The sequence below is a fragment of the Manis javanica genome, chromosome 15 (assembly GCF_040802235.1).
Source record: "Manis javanica isolate MJ-LG chromosome 15, MJ_LKY, whole genome shotgun sequence".
Classification (NCBI taxonomy): domain Eukaryota; kingdom Metazoa; phylum Chordata; class Mammalia; order Pholidota; family Manidae; genus Manis; species Manis javanica.
This window is the reverse complement of record NC_133170.1, coordinates 22714438-22729259: the sequence shown is the minus strand read 5'-3', so window position 1 is coordinate 22729259 and position 14822 is coordinate 22714438. Positions and strand designations below refer to the sequence as shown.

At 38.2% G+C, this 14822-nt stretch overlaps 1 long non-coding RNA gene across 1 annotated transcript; it reads right to left on the bottom strand.

Annotated features, from left to right (window-relative positions):
- Nucleotides 1-3964: 3964 nt before the first annotated feature.
- Nucleotides 3965-8245, bottom strand: LOC140846429 (uncharacterized). The gene is made up of 2 exons (XR_012125513.1): nucleotides 7206-8245; nucleotides 3965-4869 (listed from the first exon to the last, which is right to left on the bottom strand). It is a non-coding gene; the product is annotated as an uncharacterized lncRNA (long non-coding RNA).
- Nucleotides 8246-14822: the final 6577 nt, after the last annotated feature.

Here is a 14822-nt window from a genome sequence, read left to right as displayed (position 1 = left end):
GCATGTAGCTGTCCAATTTTGCCAACACCAGCTGTTGAAGAGGCTGTCATTTCCCCATTGTATATCCATGGCTCCTTTATCATATTTTAATTGACCATATATGTATTCTTAGGTTTATATCTCGACTCTCTAGTCTGTTCCATTGGTCTGTGGGTCTGTTCTTGTGCCAGTACCAAATTGTCCTGTTTATAGTGGCTTTGTAGTAGAGCTTGAAGTCGGAGAGCATAATCTCCCCTGCTTTATTCTTCTTCCTCAGGATTGCTTTGGCTGTTTGGGGTCTTTTGTGGCTCTATTTGAATTTCGTGGCTCCATTGTCATTTTGACATCCAATAATTTATTCAAGAGGTGCCTCGGTTTAAAAATAATGACCAAGCACCTTCCTCTCCTCTCCGTAATAAGTAACCTAAGAGAGATTCAAAGGATATTGCATATCTAAACCCAGAATTGAAATAAAATGGAATCAACTATGATTGTCTTCTCGTAAGGATAGGGGATAGAAAGAGCAATTAAGTTGAATTATAGTAAAACAAAACAATACGTATTTTTCCATACCTGAGTCTGTGGCCTAAGAATTATACTGCTCTATATAATGCAAGAATTATATTTAAGTAGATAGCTATCATCTAACAAACTCAATAATGTATGTGTATAATATTGAATATATATAATGAATATGATGTATTATATAACAGTATGTAATATTGAATTGTAATATTAACATTAAATATTAATATTACATTGAAAAAGATATTGTAGGTCTAAAGCAGTGTTTCTCAAACTAAGATCAAGATTGGTATCAACTAGAGAGCTTTAAAATACATGGATGCAGAGGTTTCCTCCCCAAAGTTTCTGGTTTAATTGGTTGAGGTGTGGCCTGGGCATCAGGGCTTTTGCAGAGAGTGACTAACCCCCGGCTCTTACTGAGCCCACCCTCTAGAAGTAGGCCTCTGGGGCTGAGTTAGGCTTACGAGGACATGTGTGCATTGAGGAACTCTCAGGATGACATTAGAACCCTTCCTTCTGAAAAAGGCAAAAAGTCCTTTATGCCCCCCACGCCTCTTCCCTCCTTCCTCAGACTCTGGCACATACAGAGATGGCTGAGTAACCAGGAAGCTGCTTCTAATTAGTCTGGAGCCTTTAGGAGCCATTTCTTTGTCTGCTTCTCAAAAGGGAGGCTGTTGGAAAATACAATTACATGAAAAGATCACCCTGGAGTGGGAACAGGTGTGAACATGCTGATTTCTTCCTCCTCTTTCTTCTCCTGCAGTGCCTCTGAGAGTCAGCCCAGGTAAGAATAAGACATTTCAAAAAATGAAAATAAAAAACACCTGAGTTCCTGTAGAGAAACCTTTCCAGAGCAAGGATGTGCACAGCAGGGGCTCTGTGGGAGTGTGGTTCAGAGAGATGCACGACAGCCGTGTGCCAACACCACCACAGGTAAAACGCCTTCGCACATGTCTTGAAAGATGATTCCAAGGCCGGTCTTGTCTCTCCTGTGGCCCGCCTTGGCCCCAGGAAGTCAGTCCTCCAGCCCTCAGGAGCTCCGCTGTCCTCTTCTGCCTCTCTTGCTCCGCCCTCTCCCCACAGGAGTGGTTCAGTCTGATTTGTCCTACTTCTAAAAAGGAGTCTCAAAAACAGGACAAGCCCCACTCAGCCTGGTGCTGGTGCTTCCGGTAGCCAGCAGCAGCTCACCCAGCGGGGCCACCCCTGGCAGGCCTCGTGGGCCTCTGCTGCCCAGGTTCCAGCTGTGCCGCCTATGCCTGGGTGGGCGCCTGTGCCCAGGCCAGCCCTGGAGGCAGGGGGGAGCCTTTGCTAGGAGCCCAACATAGTGCTAGAGCTGCAGGGAGAAGCAGGCACTGGCCCTGAGGAACCTGCGGTCACAGCTGTGACATCTGTCTCCAGGCTTTGTCTGCCATGAGTGCAGCTGAGTATCTCAAGCCCTGTCTCCGACAGAGTTGGTGCCGTCACCCTCTCCCTGCCCTTGACCGTTTTTGTACTAGGTGACCTGGTTCCTGGTCACTGCTCACTGGTTCACCTCTGTCTCTGAATACAGGAGCTCTTTGAACCATAGTAGCTATAAGGTCATGAAGACTCCCTTCCAGGGAAGTCAGGAGCATGAATGAGTGACCTTAGAATTTTGCTGCAGAAATCTGGCCTTACAGAGGAAGTGGGGCAGATGAATAAAGAAGCAGAGCGAGTGGGACCCAGGAGGTGCCTTTTAAGTATACTTGAGATAAACCTCTGTCTTACGTGAGTTTCCGTTACTGGGTTTCTAATTCTAGCAACCAAACAAAAGCAATCCCTATCCAGGCCATACATGTTGCGCAACCCAAGCTCTGAAAAGCTAGGGAATCTCTTAATTCAGAACCAGATCATCATGACAGAACAAAACAATGGGCTTTCAGTTTTGGCCAATGCCTGCTACGTGCTAGTAGAGGCAGGTAGGAGAACATGTATGAAATCCCTGTACGTGCCCTGCCGGATATTTACATCTTGCATTATCACTGGGAACTTGCTTACGATTGTCTCATTACAATCGTTTTAATGGGTAAGAAAAGTCTGAAGAGTTAATTAACATGAGGCGGCAGTCAAGCATAGCAATTAAGAGGTTTGGCTTTAGAATAAAAACAGTTCCAAGTTTGAATCACAGCCCTATTCACTGAAATATTTATGATTTTGCTTCTTTTTAAACTTCTTACAAACTTTAACTTCCTGGTCTGTAAAATAGGGAAAATATTAATGCCTTACACGGAGTGGTGTCGATTAAATGAATGCTGTGTAAATAAATGTACATGGTGAGTATTCAATGTTAGCCTTAGTAAAGCATAAAGAGACAGAGCTGGGCTCCTTTAGTATAGGTCCATTTGGCTTCAATGTCCTGGCTGTTTGCACTCAGCATGGGGCCCCTGAAACAATAACAAGATTCCCAATGTTTTGCAAGAAGGTTGCAAGGGCTTTTAGGTAAGAAGGCTATTACCTACTCTGTAAGTCTGAGAGCTGAAACTGGAACATTTACCTGTCTTGAATCTGTAACTTGGGTTCACAATATTGTTTTTCATTGTAAAATCACAGGGAATGGAACAGAATGATTGAAATTAGCGTTACTCTTAATTCTTCCTGAACCTGAACCTGTCAGGTACAAACAGGGAATCTGGAATAAGCGGATCTTGGGAGTAAAAGTGCACCTAAATCGGACCCCCTGGGTGTGAGTAACATGCCTTCAGATGCAATTAAGTGCTGCCAGTTCTTTTCCTCAGGCTTTACTCATAAACCCAACAACAAGTTTTGGAAATCTCATCATGCCTCTCACATTTTAAAGCATATTTTCATATAGTTTTAAGGCAATTATACGTGTCCCATCCCATAGTAACCTTGATCCAGTAACTCAGCCAGAGTTTTCATTTTCCTTAACGTATTTCCCTCTTACATAAGTGACACTATGAAGTTGAAATGAATGCAAAGGCACTTAAAAATTGTAAAGTTGGACATATTTCAAAAACAAGGTTTTAATATTGTTAAAGGCTTTTAAAATACACAACTGTATTCAAAGTTTTGTGTAAATACCTCAGCTGGAAAAAATGAAGAGTATGAATGTGAAGTCAAGACCTGGGCTGCATCTCCAGCTCTCCCGACTCAGGCTACATACAGCCTACGTCCAGTGTCCCCTGGGGAAACGTGGAGTAGTGCATGAGGTCTCACAGAAAATGGTTTAAATAAATAGCCAGTGATAAATGCCATACTGTATTTGCTTTACAAGTTTTACCTTTAACCTTAAGCTCCACATCAATTCACAGCTGAGGAATCCTACGAATGGGTCTCTATCTGTAAAAGGCTCACTATTTGGTCCCAAGTTTTCTATCAAAGATCACAGCCCAGGTTTAGGAAAACTTCATTTCCCAGGTATACAGACATACTCCCACATCCCACATTTTTATCCTCCAAGATAACATACAAGCAAACAAAATCCTATTTCCAAAGGTTTTATTACATGTATCATTGGATGTTAATCTTTCTAGGCTTTGTAGCTAAAGTTTATCAATGTGTAAACTCTACTTCATTCAAGAGAAACATGGCAGCTGAGTATTCAGAACACAAGTATCACATGCTTCGTAGGCACGCTTAAGGAGCGCCTGTCTTGCACCAACAGAAAAGAAAGAAACGCCTGCACTTCGGGGGTGCAGGTACCCCATCACATCCTTGGGCACCCACTGAAGCAGCTTGGTGGTTGATGACACTTCCATACCGACATGTGATTCAAAATGGGATCCCTTCCATCGTTCATCATAATCTTAGAAAACCTGGAGAAGATATCACAAATTAACTAACTTTAATCCAATGTCAGAGAAATGGGGAGAGAAGGTAATGCACAAGGAAATATAATACACAAAACATGCAATGTGTCATAAACAGCATACATTTCAACAAAATAGCTGGGGACAGATACGGTTTTTTAGATTATTAAAAATATTTATTCCAGCCAGATTCCCTTTCCTGTATTAAAAAGAAAACGTGAATGGACAAATTCAGAGACCAGAAACTGGGTTAAACCAATTCCCAAGTCCTTATCAAATAAGGTATCAATAAAGGAAAAGATATTTTGGACCTTAAAATTAAGAAAGCCTATACAAAACTTCGATGGGAGAAAAGAGAAAAAAAGAAGAAACCCACCACCAAAATTAAGTCCGAATGACCGTGTACATTCTACAGTCTTATTAAACTGTAAAGCACATAAAACTGAACTATTTAATATATTTCTCCATGAACTTTTTGTGAAATTCTGATCGCAGTGTATCATTTACAGATCTTTTGTCTTTCTTCTGATCATCTACACCTTTTGCACAGTTCTTGAAAACAACATCATCGTCCCACCTCAGGGAAAAAAAGGAAATAGAATGCTTTTATAATGTTTGTTTCCGGAAACAAGAACAGCATGCAAACTGCAAAACTTAGTCATTACACAGGAAGATACTCAACATGTACATCATTTGATGTGCTGATTACACCCAAAAGAATAAAAATAATTCTTAATAGGTTGTAATCTTGCTTTATAATAGTAGAAAGGCAATATCTATTTAGAACATACATTCTTTGTACATGCATGTATGCATGCCAGAAGAAACTGCACATGGAAAATAAAGGATAGGGGCACCTTTGGAAATATTGTTAGCAAAGTCATCATTGGTATAGTACACAGAAATATGAAAAGCTGAGCACAACTAGGTCAAATATGATCTGCATATTAAGACATATTTTGACCTCCAAATGATTCTATCTACATCCAAAAAAGGCAGAAAAACTATATAGTTTAATATTAATATAAACATAATCTGAATAGATTTTCCTATGACCACTCTCTCAACCCACTCCCAATAAACTTTTAGCTTCTCCTTCTCAACACCAAAACTGCTCTTCCATGTGGCTAAGTCGAGTGGCCAGTTCACGGTACTCATTTTACCAGCCCTGTCGTCAGTATTTGACCTAGATCATCACTCCAGGCCTCTTCCAGTGTTTTGTTTCATTGGCTTCCAACATGCCAGTCTCTTCTGGTTCTCCTCCTCCTCACTAACCGCTCCTCCTCATTCTAGTTTTTTTCATCAAAATCCAATCAATCAGCACTTACTAAACACCTCATACTACCAGGCACAGTTCCAAGCATGATTGCTAATCATTTACCCAATCTCTAAATATTATCCCAGGCTGTCCTCTGACTTCTCTACCTAAAGCTATTCCCTAGTGATCTCATCTAATTTCATGGCTTTGAAAAACTTCTATAAATTGACAACTCCCAAATCCATCATCTCCAACTTGGACTACTCAACATTTCCACAAAAACATACATAACATCCTAAACTTATCAGGTCTTAAAGATGTCACCTCCCCTGCCTCCAACAGTAGTTTACTTTCTTCCCCATCTCAATCCTTTCAATTGCTTAGGTAAATACCTTGAAGTCTGGTCTCTGATAAAACGTCACCTTCCCAGCAAATCCTTCCTTGACTATTCTGTTGCCTCTGCGTGGAGGCTGTAAGTTTTTATAGCATATGGGCCATTGTTAAGGACTCAAAGTTTACCACGAATGAGTTAGGAAGCCACTGGATACTTCAGAGCAAGGTTGTGACCTTTCATTTTAAATGGATCACAATGCTGCTGCTAAAAAAACTGTGGGTAGGGAGGGAGAAGGTAGTGGGGGTGCAAGCAGACAACTGAGAGGTACTGCATCACCCCAGAGGGAGAAGGTAGCAGTGGTGGTGAGAAATAGGTATGGTTTCAAAGGAAAGCCTATGGGGTTCCTTGATCACATATAAAATAACCAACCTGCCTCCTATTCAGCACCTCCTATAAGCTTTTTTGCTATACTTTTCTATGTATTACTTTTTGAAGTACTACATAAAATATTTATTGTCTTATATTCTCCCTCTTCAGCTTTCTACTTCACTCTTCCAAACACACGTGGTATAGAAAAGAGTTCACACATCAGGCCTAAGACTGTTATTCTTAGGCTGCTCACGAGGTTGCCCCGTGGCTGGCATTTGCGAACCTGGATTTCAGGAATCTTCTGTCATTGTGCCTAGACTATCTGTACAAATATGGACTATGCAGAACACCTGCTTCCCTTCTGGGAGTCTGGACTTTGGTATGTACTGTGCAGACGTTGCCTACCAGACTAGCCCTAGTGAAAACCTCAGGCACTGAGTCTCTAATGTACACTCTCTGGGCAGAAAACACCTCACTGTACTTGCACTGCTGGGGTCAAGAATTTGTGCAACACTTTACAAAAGGGACAGAACATAAGGAAGTGCACACATGGATTCTTCTGGTATCTTTTCCCCTTATGATATAACTGTGTATTTTTACCACATTAGCCATGAGTACAACCATATGCTGAGCCCGAGGCCTAGTGTGAGTCTCTGAATTTGAAGGGTAATCTTAGGGATCCCTGACATATACACCTAAAATGTAAGCTTTGTAAGGTCAAGGGCTCAGTGCCTTGGTCTGTCCCTAGTGTTTTGAATAATACCTCGTACATAGCTGGCTATTGTAAATCTCTATTGAAAATAAGTTTATTCTCTTTCATTTTCCTTCTTCCATTATTGCAAGTCTGATAGAGAAGAGTTATCAGTGGAAGGTGGGATTACAGAACATAGTTTGCAATAAAACTCTTAATCTTTATATATATATATATTTCCAACCCATTGGTGTAGAGTACCTTCTTTTAACTTTGAAATTGGCCTGAGGCTGGGATGGGCCTGCAAGTTAAGGAGAGGGTTTCCACTCAGAATGTTTTCCATATAAATTCTTTCTTCTTCAGCTTTCTGTTCTTGTTCCTGTCAATGACAGGGGAAGATGCCTATTTATTCTGTTAACTCTGGGGTCAATCTTTTTCCATAGTTAATATTTAAAAAGACAGGATTTTATGAAGAAGGGATAAGCTTCCGGGTAGGTTTATTTGCTTTTCAGACATATCAGAAAAGTTTCGCTCATCAAAATAGATTGGTATTTTTATTATAAATATTTCATGCTTGTCATCATACATTCCTTAGGCTCTTCTGACTTTGAAATTCTATGATGCATATTTAAATCATTTTCCTTCCAGAAGTACATACAAAATTGCCTATTTTAAGAGTACACCACTAAATGTATTCTAATAATTTAAGAACATACTGACCATTAAACACACATTTAGTAAAGCTATTACCTCAATTTTTTAAAGAAGAGTTATACATAATTGTGATTAAAAATTATTTCATTTTGAACTATTAACAATGTAAATTTTCATCTCCAGGATTGGTGACAAGTTATTATTGACCAAGAACTAGCTCCTAAAATAAGACAACTACCATGTAAAAGATCATATTCAGGTTAACATACATTTCTACTAAGTTAGCTGACATTTATCCATTTTGTTCTTCTGATTATTACTATTTTTGTACCTTTCATCCATCATCATCCATAAGCTTGTCTTTCTTCACTTTAATTTTAGCATTACCTTTTTAAGCTCAAATTATCCTCAGTTTCATTTTTAGAATTAGGAATACAAAATGTCTAAAATCCTTAGCCATAACTTCTAGACCTACCTGATTCCATGCTATTTTAAACCAAAGATAAATCCCACCTTGCTGTGTTTTGGGGATGACAGAAATTGATGAATTAGTAGATCAAGGAAGAAAAAGAGACTCTGGATTTAAAATGAATTTAATATAACAGAACACTCGGAAAAATAACCTAATTTTCCATATAGATTAATGATCAAAAAATGTATTCTCTTTAACAGATTTCATTGTGTGAGTAACGGAAAAGCTGATTTCTATTTTACATACTCACTTAAACGTCATGGCTAAGATTCCAACAGACAAAAGAAGCACCAGGCAAATGATTCACTGAATCACTGCAACGAATTTCCATGAAAATCGAGTAGAAAGATCTGTAAAGAGATGATTAAACCTTGTGATATCAGCTTCTAAATGTTTACTCAGAGTTCTGCTTCTGTTTTAAGTTAGTCACTGTGGGGTAAATGGAAGTTTCCACCCAGAATTTCCGCCTGGCTTCCATAGTGGTCTGCAGATGAGGGACCTTTTACGTGCAATAGGCCACAGCAGGATGGCAGCCAGGGCAGGGGGTGGAGCAAAAAAATGCCATTCTCTCCTCCCCTCTGTTCCAGGTACCTAACTGGTCTGGTACCCGCCAGCCACCAGGGGCCTGCCGGAGGGGCGGTCAGAAGAAGCGAGCAGGTGCTGTGACTCGAGGGTTGGATGGAGCAGACTTGCTGGAGATGGAGGAGTTGGGAGCGCATCAGGGGAAGCCCAGCAAGGGACTGAGCTTGGAGCAGTAAAACCCTTTAACCCAACCTGCCCTTCCCCTTGCCCTTCTTCAGTTTCACCAGATTCATAGGGAGCTTGCCCTGGGAAGGAACTGCCTTACTCCCGGAGCTACAGTCCAGCACAACAACACAGCTCACATACAAACGCAGGGAAAAGAGAGGTAAGCTACAAAGTCGTATCTCATCTTGAGTGAATGAGACAGTTGAATTAAAAAAGCAATCAGGTGATGGATTCTAAGAGGTAACAAGCCCTGCTTCTGTAGAAAGAAGGGACACATACTGTACTTCACCTCTAGCAAAGCATAGAAGAAAGAGTGGCAGCCATGAAATCAGTGAAAAGTTGAATACACTCCAAGGCTTAAGAGCAGGCTATCATGAGACTGGAATCCCGTGTAGCCATAGACGAATGGAAGTTCACACACACTTGCCAATTACTCTGTTGGCTTCCACTGGGTGTTCCTGGAAAGATAAGAAAAGTTCAGAAGACCTGAGAGACCCCCTTCTGTGGCATGGGTCTACAGGGTCTGTCAAAGTTTGGGTTTAGTGGGAAGATCTGGAGTCCATCCCTGTTCTGGGCCATGTATGAGTAAAAGATGGTAAATGTCTGGTCTTACGGGACAAACATAAAACCCAGCTGGTACCCTGGCTATCCTGACTCCAGGACTGATAGACAGCTGCCGCTGAGGAGAGAGTAATAAATGCTTCCCCACCATCCCTCTCCTTCGCCCCCGGTTCATCCATTCCTGGGAGAGTTCAGCTGCTACTGGGGGAAAAGTAGAAAGCTAACCTGCCCTGTACCCTGCAACGACAGTCGGTAAAAGCACCTGCTTCTAGAAAAGGATCAGAAAGCCAGCTTGAAATGGTAAGGCAAAGGACCTCAGCTCAAGAGGAAGGAAACTGCTTCACACATGAGGTACCAGTACAGGACAGATACCACAGAGGGAGGGACGGAAACCCCCTTGCCTGAGCAATAAACCCTGCGCTTAGTAAGACACATTTAAAAAAAACAATGCATTCAAGACCAGATCTGGGGATGGATTAGTTGTAACTTTTAGACAGAAAATTTGAAATAACAATGGTTGATAGATAAAGGCAGCTGATGGGAAAATGGAAACTGGCATAGACATATGGAGCATTTCAGTAGAGATACGAAATTTATAAGAAGCATAAGATGGAAATGCTCTGAATAAAAAATAACAATGTTATCACAGATGAATAATTTGCTCCACAGACTTGTCTGTAGACTCCATAGAGCAGATAAAATGATTTTACCTCTCTGGTCTTTGAGACCTCTGCTCCAAAAGTTGACTCTTTATAAATCTCTCTTCTTAACCTCATTAACTTGGATTTATTGAATTTGCATTCTGCAGAGTATTCAATAATATTATCTAAATCCACTTATCAGAATGGAATCAGTGAAAACCATTGGACCTGTGGTAAGCCTGGATTCATTTGACTGAATTCCATTCTTTCACTTCAAACATCAAATGTGTGCAAAACATTTATGTAATCATGATAGCACATTCATAAATGTGTGACTGTTCCCAAACCCTACCTCCAGAGAACGATGTCCTTACTCACATTATTTTTACTCCTTTTTTCCCAATATCTAAAGAAAAATCTTTTTATTCCAGTTTGATTTCCAGGTTTTCTGTCATTTTATTTCAGAAAATGAATGAATATTTTTAAAAGCTTAAGTGAAATTTTAAAAAGCAAAAAATGAAAGTTCATCTCCATAATAAAGAACTCAGGCTATGTGGACAGAAGTAGGGATTTAAGAGCCTCAGAAATGTGATGTTACTCAAATTAAGAAGATACGCAGGGTCAGTTTTTAGAGAACATTTATCCTGTAAGATAAGTGGGCAACAGGGAAAAGAAATCAATTGTGAGAAAGATTGTTATGGTTTATGAATACAATCCCCTGCCAAGCATATATGAATTCACAGTTCCTTTGCAAATTCTTGTATTTGTCTTGTTTTGCTATTTCAGATGTGTCTCTAAGCAAAATCGGGCCCTGCCATTTCAATCAGATGGTTTGCTTAAGCAGGATTTATAGGGATATACTGACAATACCCTTTCATTATCCACCTTCAGCCTAGATTTAATCATTACCCCATCTCTGCTTAGGCATGCCATTTTACTAAGACTGCAGAACACTTGGACTAATGGTAGAAAGAAATGTTTAAGAAGGATGGATTAGACTTAAGCCATGAGGATATTAGTAATACATCAATAACATGAAGCAAAAAATCAAGAAACTAATAAAAAAGTAGAAATTAAAATTTTTCAGAGAATTCTCAGTTCAGAGATGGATGTTTCAGGTGGAGAAACCCATTTATGACATTAGGAGAGTTATTGCATTGAAACAATCTTGAAAGCACACTCATGTAGTGAATGACTGTAGTATCAGATTCATTCCAGGCTCCATAAGCCTCTTTACTTGAATGATAGACTGACTTCTAACACTTACAGGCTCTCATGTCGTGAACATGCCATTTAACCATCATGACTGTTTACATTTGTATATTGGCTATAAGGATGACACTTACCTTGTGGAATTCTTTTGGTATTGATTTCTACATGTGAAAGCATTTTAGAAACTGAAAAACTAAACGTTTTTACACTTCCTTCACTCATTACTGAAAGGCAGAGAGGCAAGAAAAATGAATGGAAGAACATATTTTTCAATTCATGTAAATTCTGGAATCAGCAAGTAAAATTGGTGTTGAATAAAATAGTGCTAGGAATGACTCAAATTACTAGTGACGAAAATATAATTCAAATGCAAAAACATTTTAAGAAGGGAAAAAGCATGGTTTTATTTTTCAGGTTAACAAGTTGGTGTGACATGTCACTTTGGTCTCTTTAATGTCTATTAACTACAAATCTACAAACTGATTTATAGTCATACATTGAAAAATTCAATATAAATTGTCATTCAATTTAAATATAAGCAATAAGTCATTCAATATACATTGATTAATCAGTCATTCACTGATAAGTAAAAAAGGAAAAGATGATCTGACTGCTTTCTTGGATGGCATAGGATGAAATTTATCTACAGCCTGGCATGCAAGTGCCACGAGCCTCTGCAGCCTCACCTGCTCCCTCCTTTTTTTCAGTCTTACCTTTCATTTCTCCCATTTCCATGTCCCTTAATTCCATCGATACCCCTATTCTTTTTAACATAATATAGGTCTTTCCACCTGAGTGTTTCACTCAAATTCTTTCTCTGGTATATTTTCCTGCTATATTTGCTCATTATAATTTTAGTATATTCAATCTGTAAATCAAATTCCACCACCTTTACTAAAACTCCCGGATCCTTCAATAACAATCTTTTCATCCAATTTTTCTCATGATTTTTTATTTGTCACCCTTCCATCAATTAGCTCCTCTTATCTTGCTTTCATTGATGCCTCCCCACGGTATTGTGACCCCCTCGATTTGTCTGATTAACCTTTGTTATTGCCATTATTGTTTATTCAATTTCTCCATGCCGTTTAACAAGCAATTAAATGCATCTTCAAAGCTAATGTTTAGTGAATTAATTAAGTTCTATTTCAGGAGGAATTTGGAAAACATTTTTTGTGATTGAAACATTTTAGAAATTTGAAAGAAATTAATGTGAAATTGCTTTACTCTTTTACTAGAAGATAATATACCCAAGCTCTTCATAATCAAAAAACACATCCTATGGGAGGATTAATTATGCTTTTCCCAGGTTGAATTTTGTATTTCCTTATTGGTTTTCTTTAAGCCGCTATTTCATATCACTTAACAATTTCTAGGATTCATAAAGTGTTATATCAAATAAAACAGTGATAATAATACAATTCCTAAATGTAAATAATAATTAGAATAACTTATTTAAAATTATATATATAAATCAAATATACCTGATTTCCCTCCTAGCACCTCTCATCTTCAATACTTTCTCCTTTCTTTTCCTATGTTATTTCCCTAACTTGTTACTCATATGTTATTTGGAAGAAAATATATATGTACACCTGCATATTGATACAGCAATACAGCAATCTGTCTTTGAGTTTTGTTTCTATTTAATTTCCTTCAACTTTCTGAAAAAACACATGCTGAGAAATTGAATGAATATCTGAGAAATTATAAATATCTAGTTTATAGAAGAAAATGTCTGAACTTTTGCAGAGTGTGCATATATATCCTGGGAAGAAGCAGATCATAACTCTTATGATGGAAGTTTCAATACTTAGAGCCCAGAAGAGAAGCCAAGAAAGGCTGATAATGTCTTGTCCTGTGAGAGACTGATATGTGAGCACAGAATTCAAGGGCATACTCTTCCCAGCCACACGGGAAACTGCTCTACTGCTGTTCATTTGAGCTCTGTATCACCTCTAGATTGGGCATGTCATCGACTAGTCTTACCTGAAGTTACACAATATGTCTAACACATTCACACTGATACACAAACAATTTCACTAACCTTTGCATTATCACAGACATAATTTAATTCATTATTGCTTATTAGGAAAGTAGCTTCAAATGTTTTAATTATTTTTAATGTGCTTTGTTACAGATCATAGTCAGTGAATATTCTGGAAATATTATTCCTTAAAGACACTTCTGTGATATTTCTTTATGAACTCTTTCAGTTCTAGAGTAGGTACCATTTTTCATCACGAGGTAGTATATATGGGACTTTTCTCAGGACACCGCAGAACTTACTGTTAGTGGGCTGTCAGGTCACAAATCATTCTTATCAGTCATGGCCACTAAAAACAAAAAATGAAACAATGAAACCTAATCAGTGAATGATTTGTGTAAAATTATTCATGTAAAATCAGTTTCTCAGTTTCATTTTTTGTGTGATAGGAAACACTTAAAACAGTTTGACAATTCTTACATTGCTTTAGCTTAGGGTAAATTTTGTGTTTATTTTTTGCCTTCCTTTAACGTTTTCAAAAGTTTTTATCTAATTAATCTATCTTGTTGACACTGTTAAGTAAAGCTTTAAAGAATCTATCCTAAAGATACTCACATGCTATTTTGTGATGATACACATGTGTCTGTATATTTGTATATACATACACATATGTATATACACAGATACATAACACATATATGTATTTATATGTATATATATACATAACTGTATACCATTATTGAATAAGAATTGTCCATGTGGCCTATTATGATATTCCTTCCAGCTCACATCTCTCTCCACACTCAAACTTATGTTCTGCTTTAGTATGGTTTAGTCACACTTTAAAATGTAATGTAATCTTACTGATGTCCCCAATACATATACATAGCACTTTTAACTATTCTCATGTAGCAATAAAAAAATAGTGCACATATGTTAATGTTTCATTATTAAGAATAAAATTCATGTCCTGTGATATAAACTTTCTTGGTATCTAGTATAGTTATCAAGCAGGCCATAGGTAGTCAGAATATATTGAAAGATATCACTTTGCTTATTCAAACCTATTGTAGTGGTAATTGTATTTTTAAAATGTCCCTCAAGATATACTATAAAATATTTCAAATGTTCCTGTTAAATTATTTTCAAATTAAACTGAATATAATCTAAAGACTTTTTCTGCAGAACAGCTTCTAAATATGTTATTATGGTTAACACTACCAGTAGGGACACTTATGTAGTGATAACTTAATACCCTGAGTTTTTTAAAGAAAGTATCATTAATAATTACTTTCTCAGAATAAAATGTGTATGGAGTCATATCTTGCTTATGCTTATATGGCTTTGTCTTTTTTTAGCACGATATAGTGAGAGAACCCTAAGTCTTTGATAATATCTTAAAGCTTCCTATGATATCCCTCAAGCCATGTAAGGATTTAGCCAATTACAAACTTAGAACAGTCCACACAAGGCTGTCCTCACTTCTGACACCAGGTGCTAAGCGTAGGGGGTTTCCCAAACCACCCCCCAGGTTTAATAATTTGCTTCAAGGCCTCACAGGACTCACTGGAAACTATTACACTGATGTTTACAGTTTATTACAG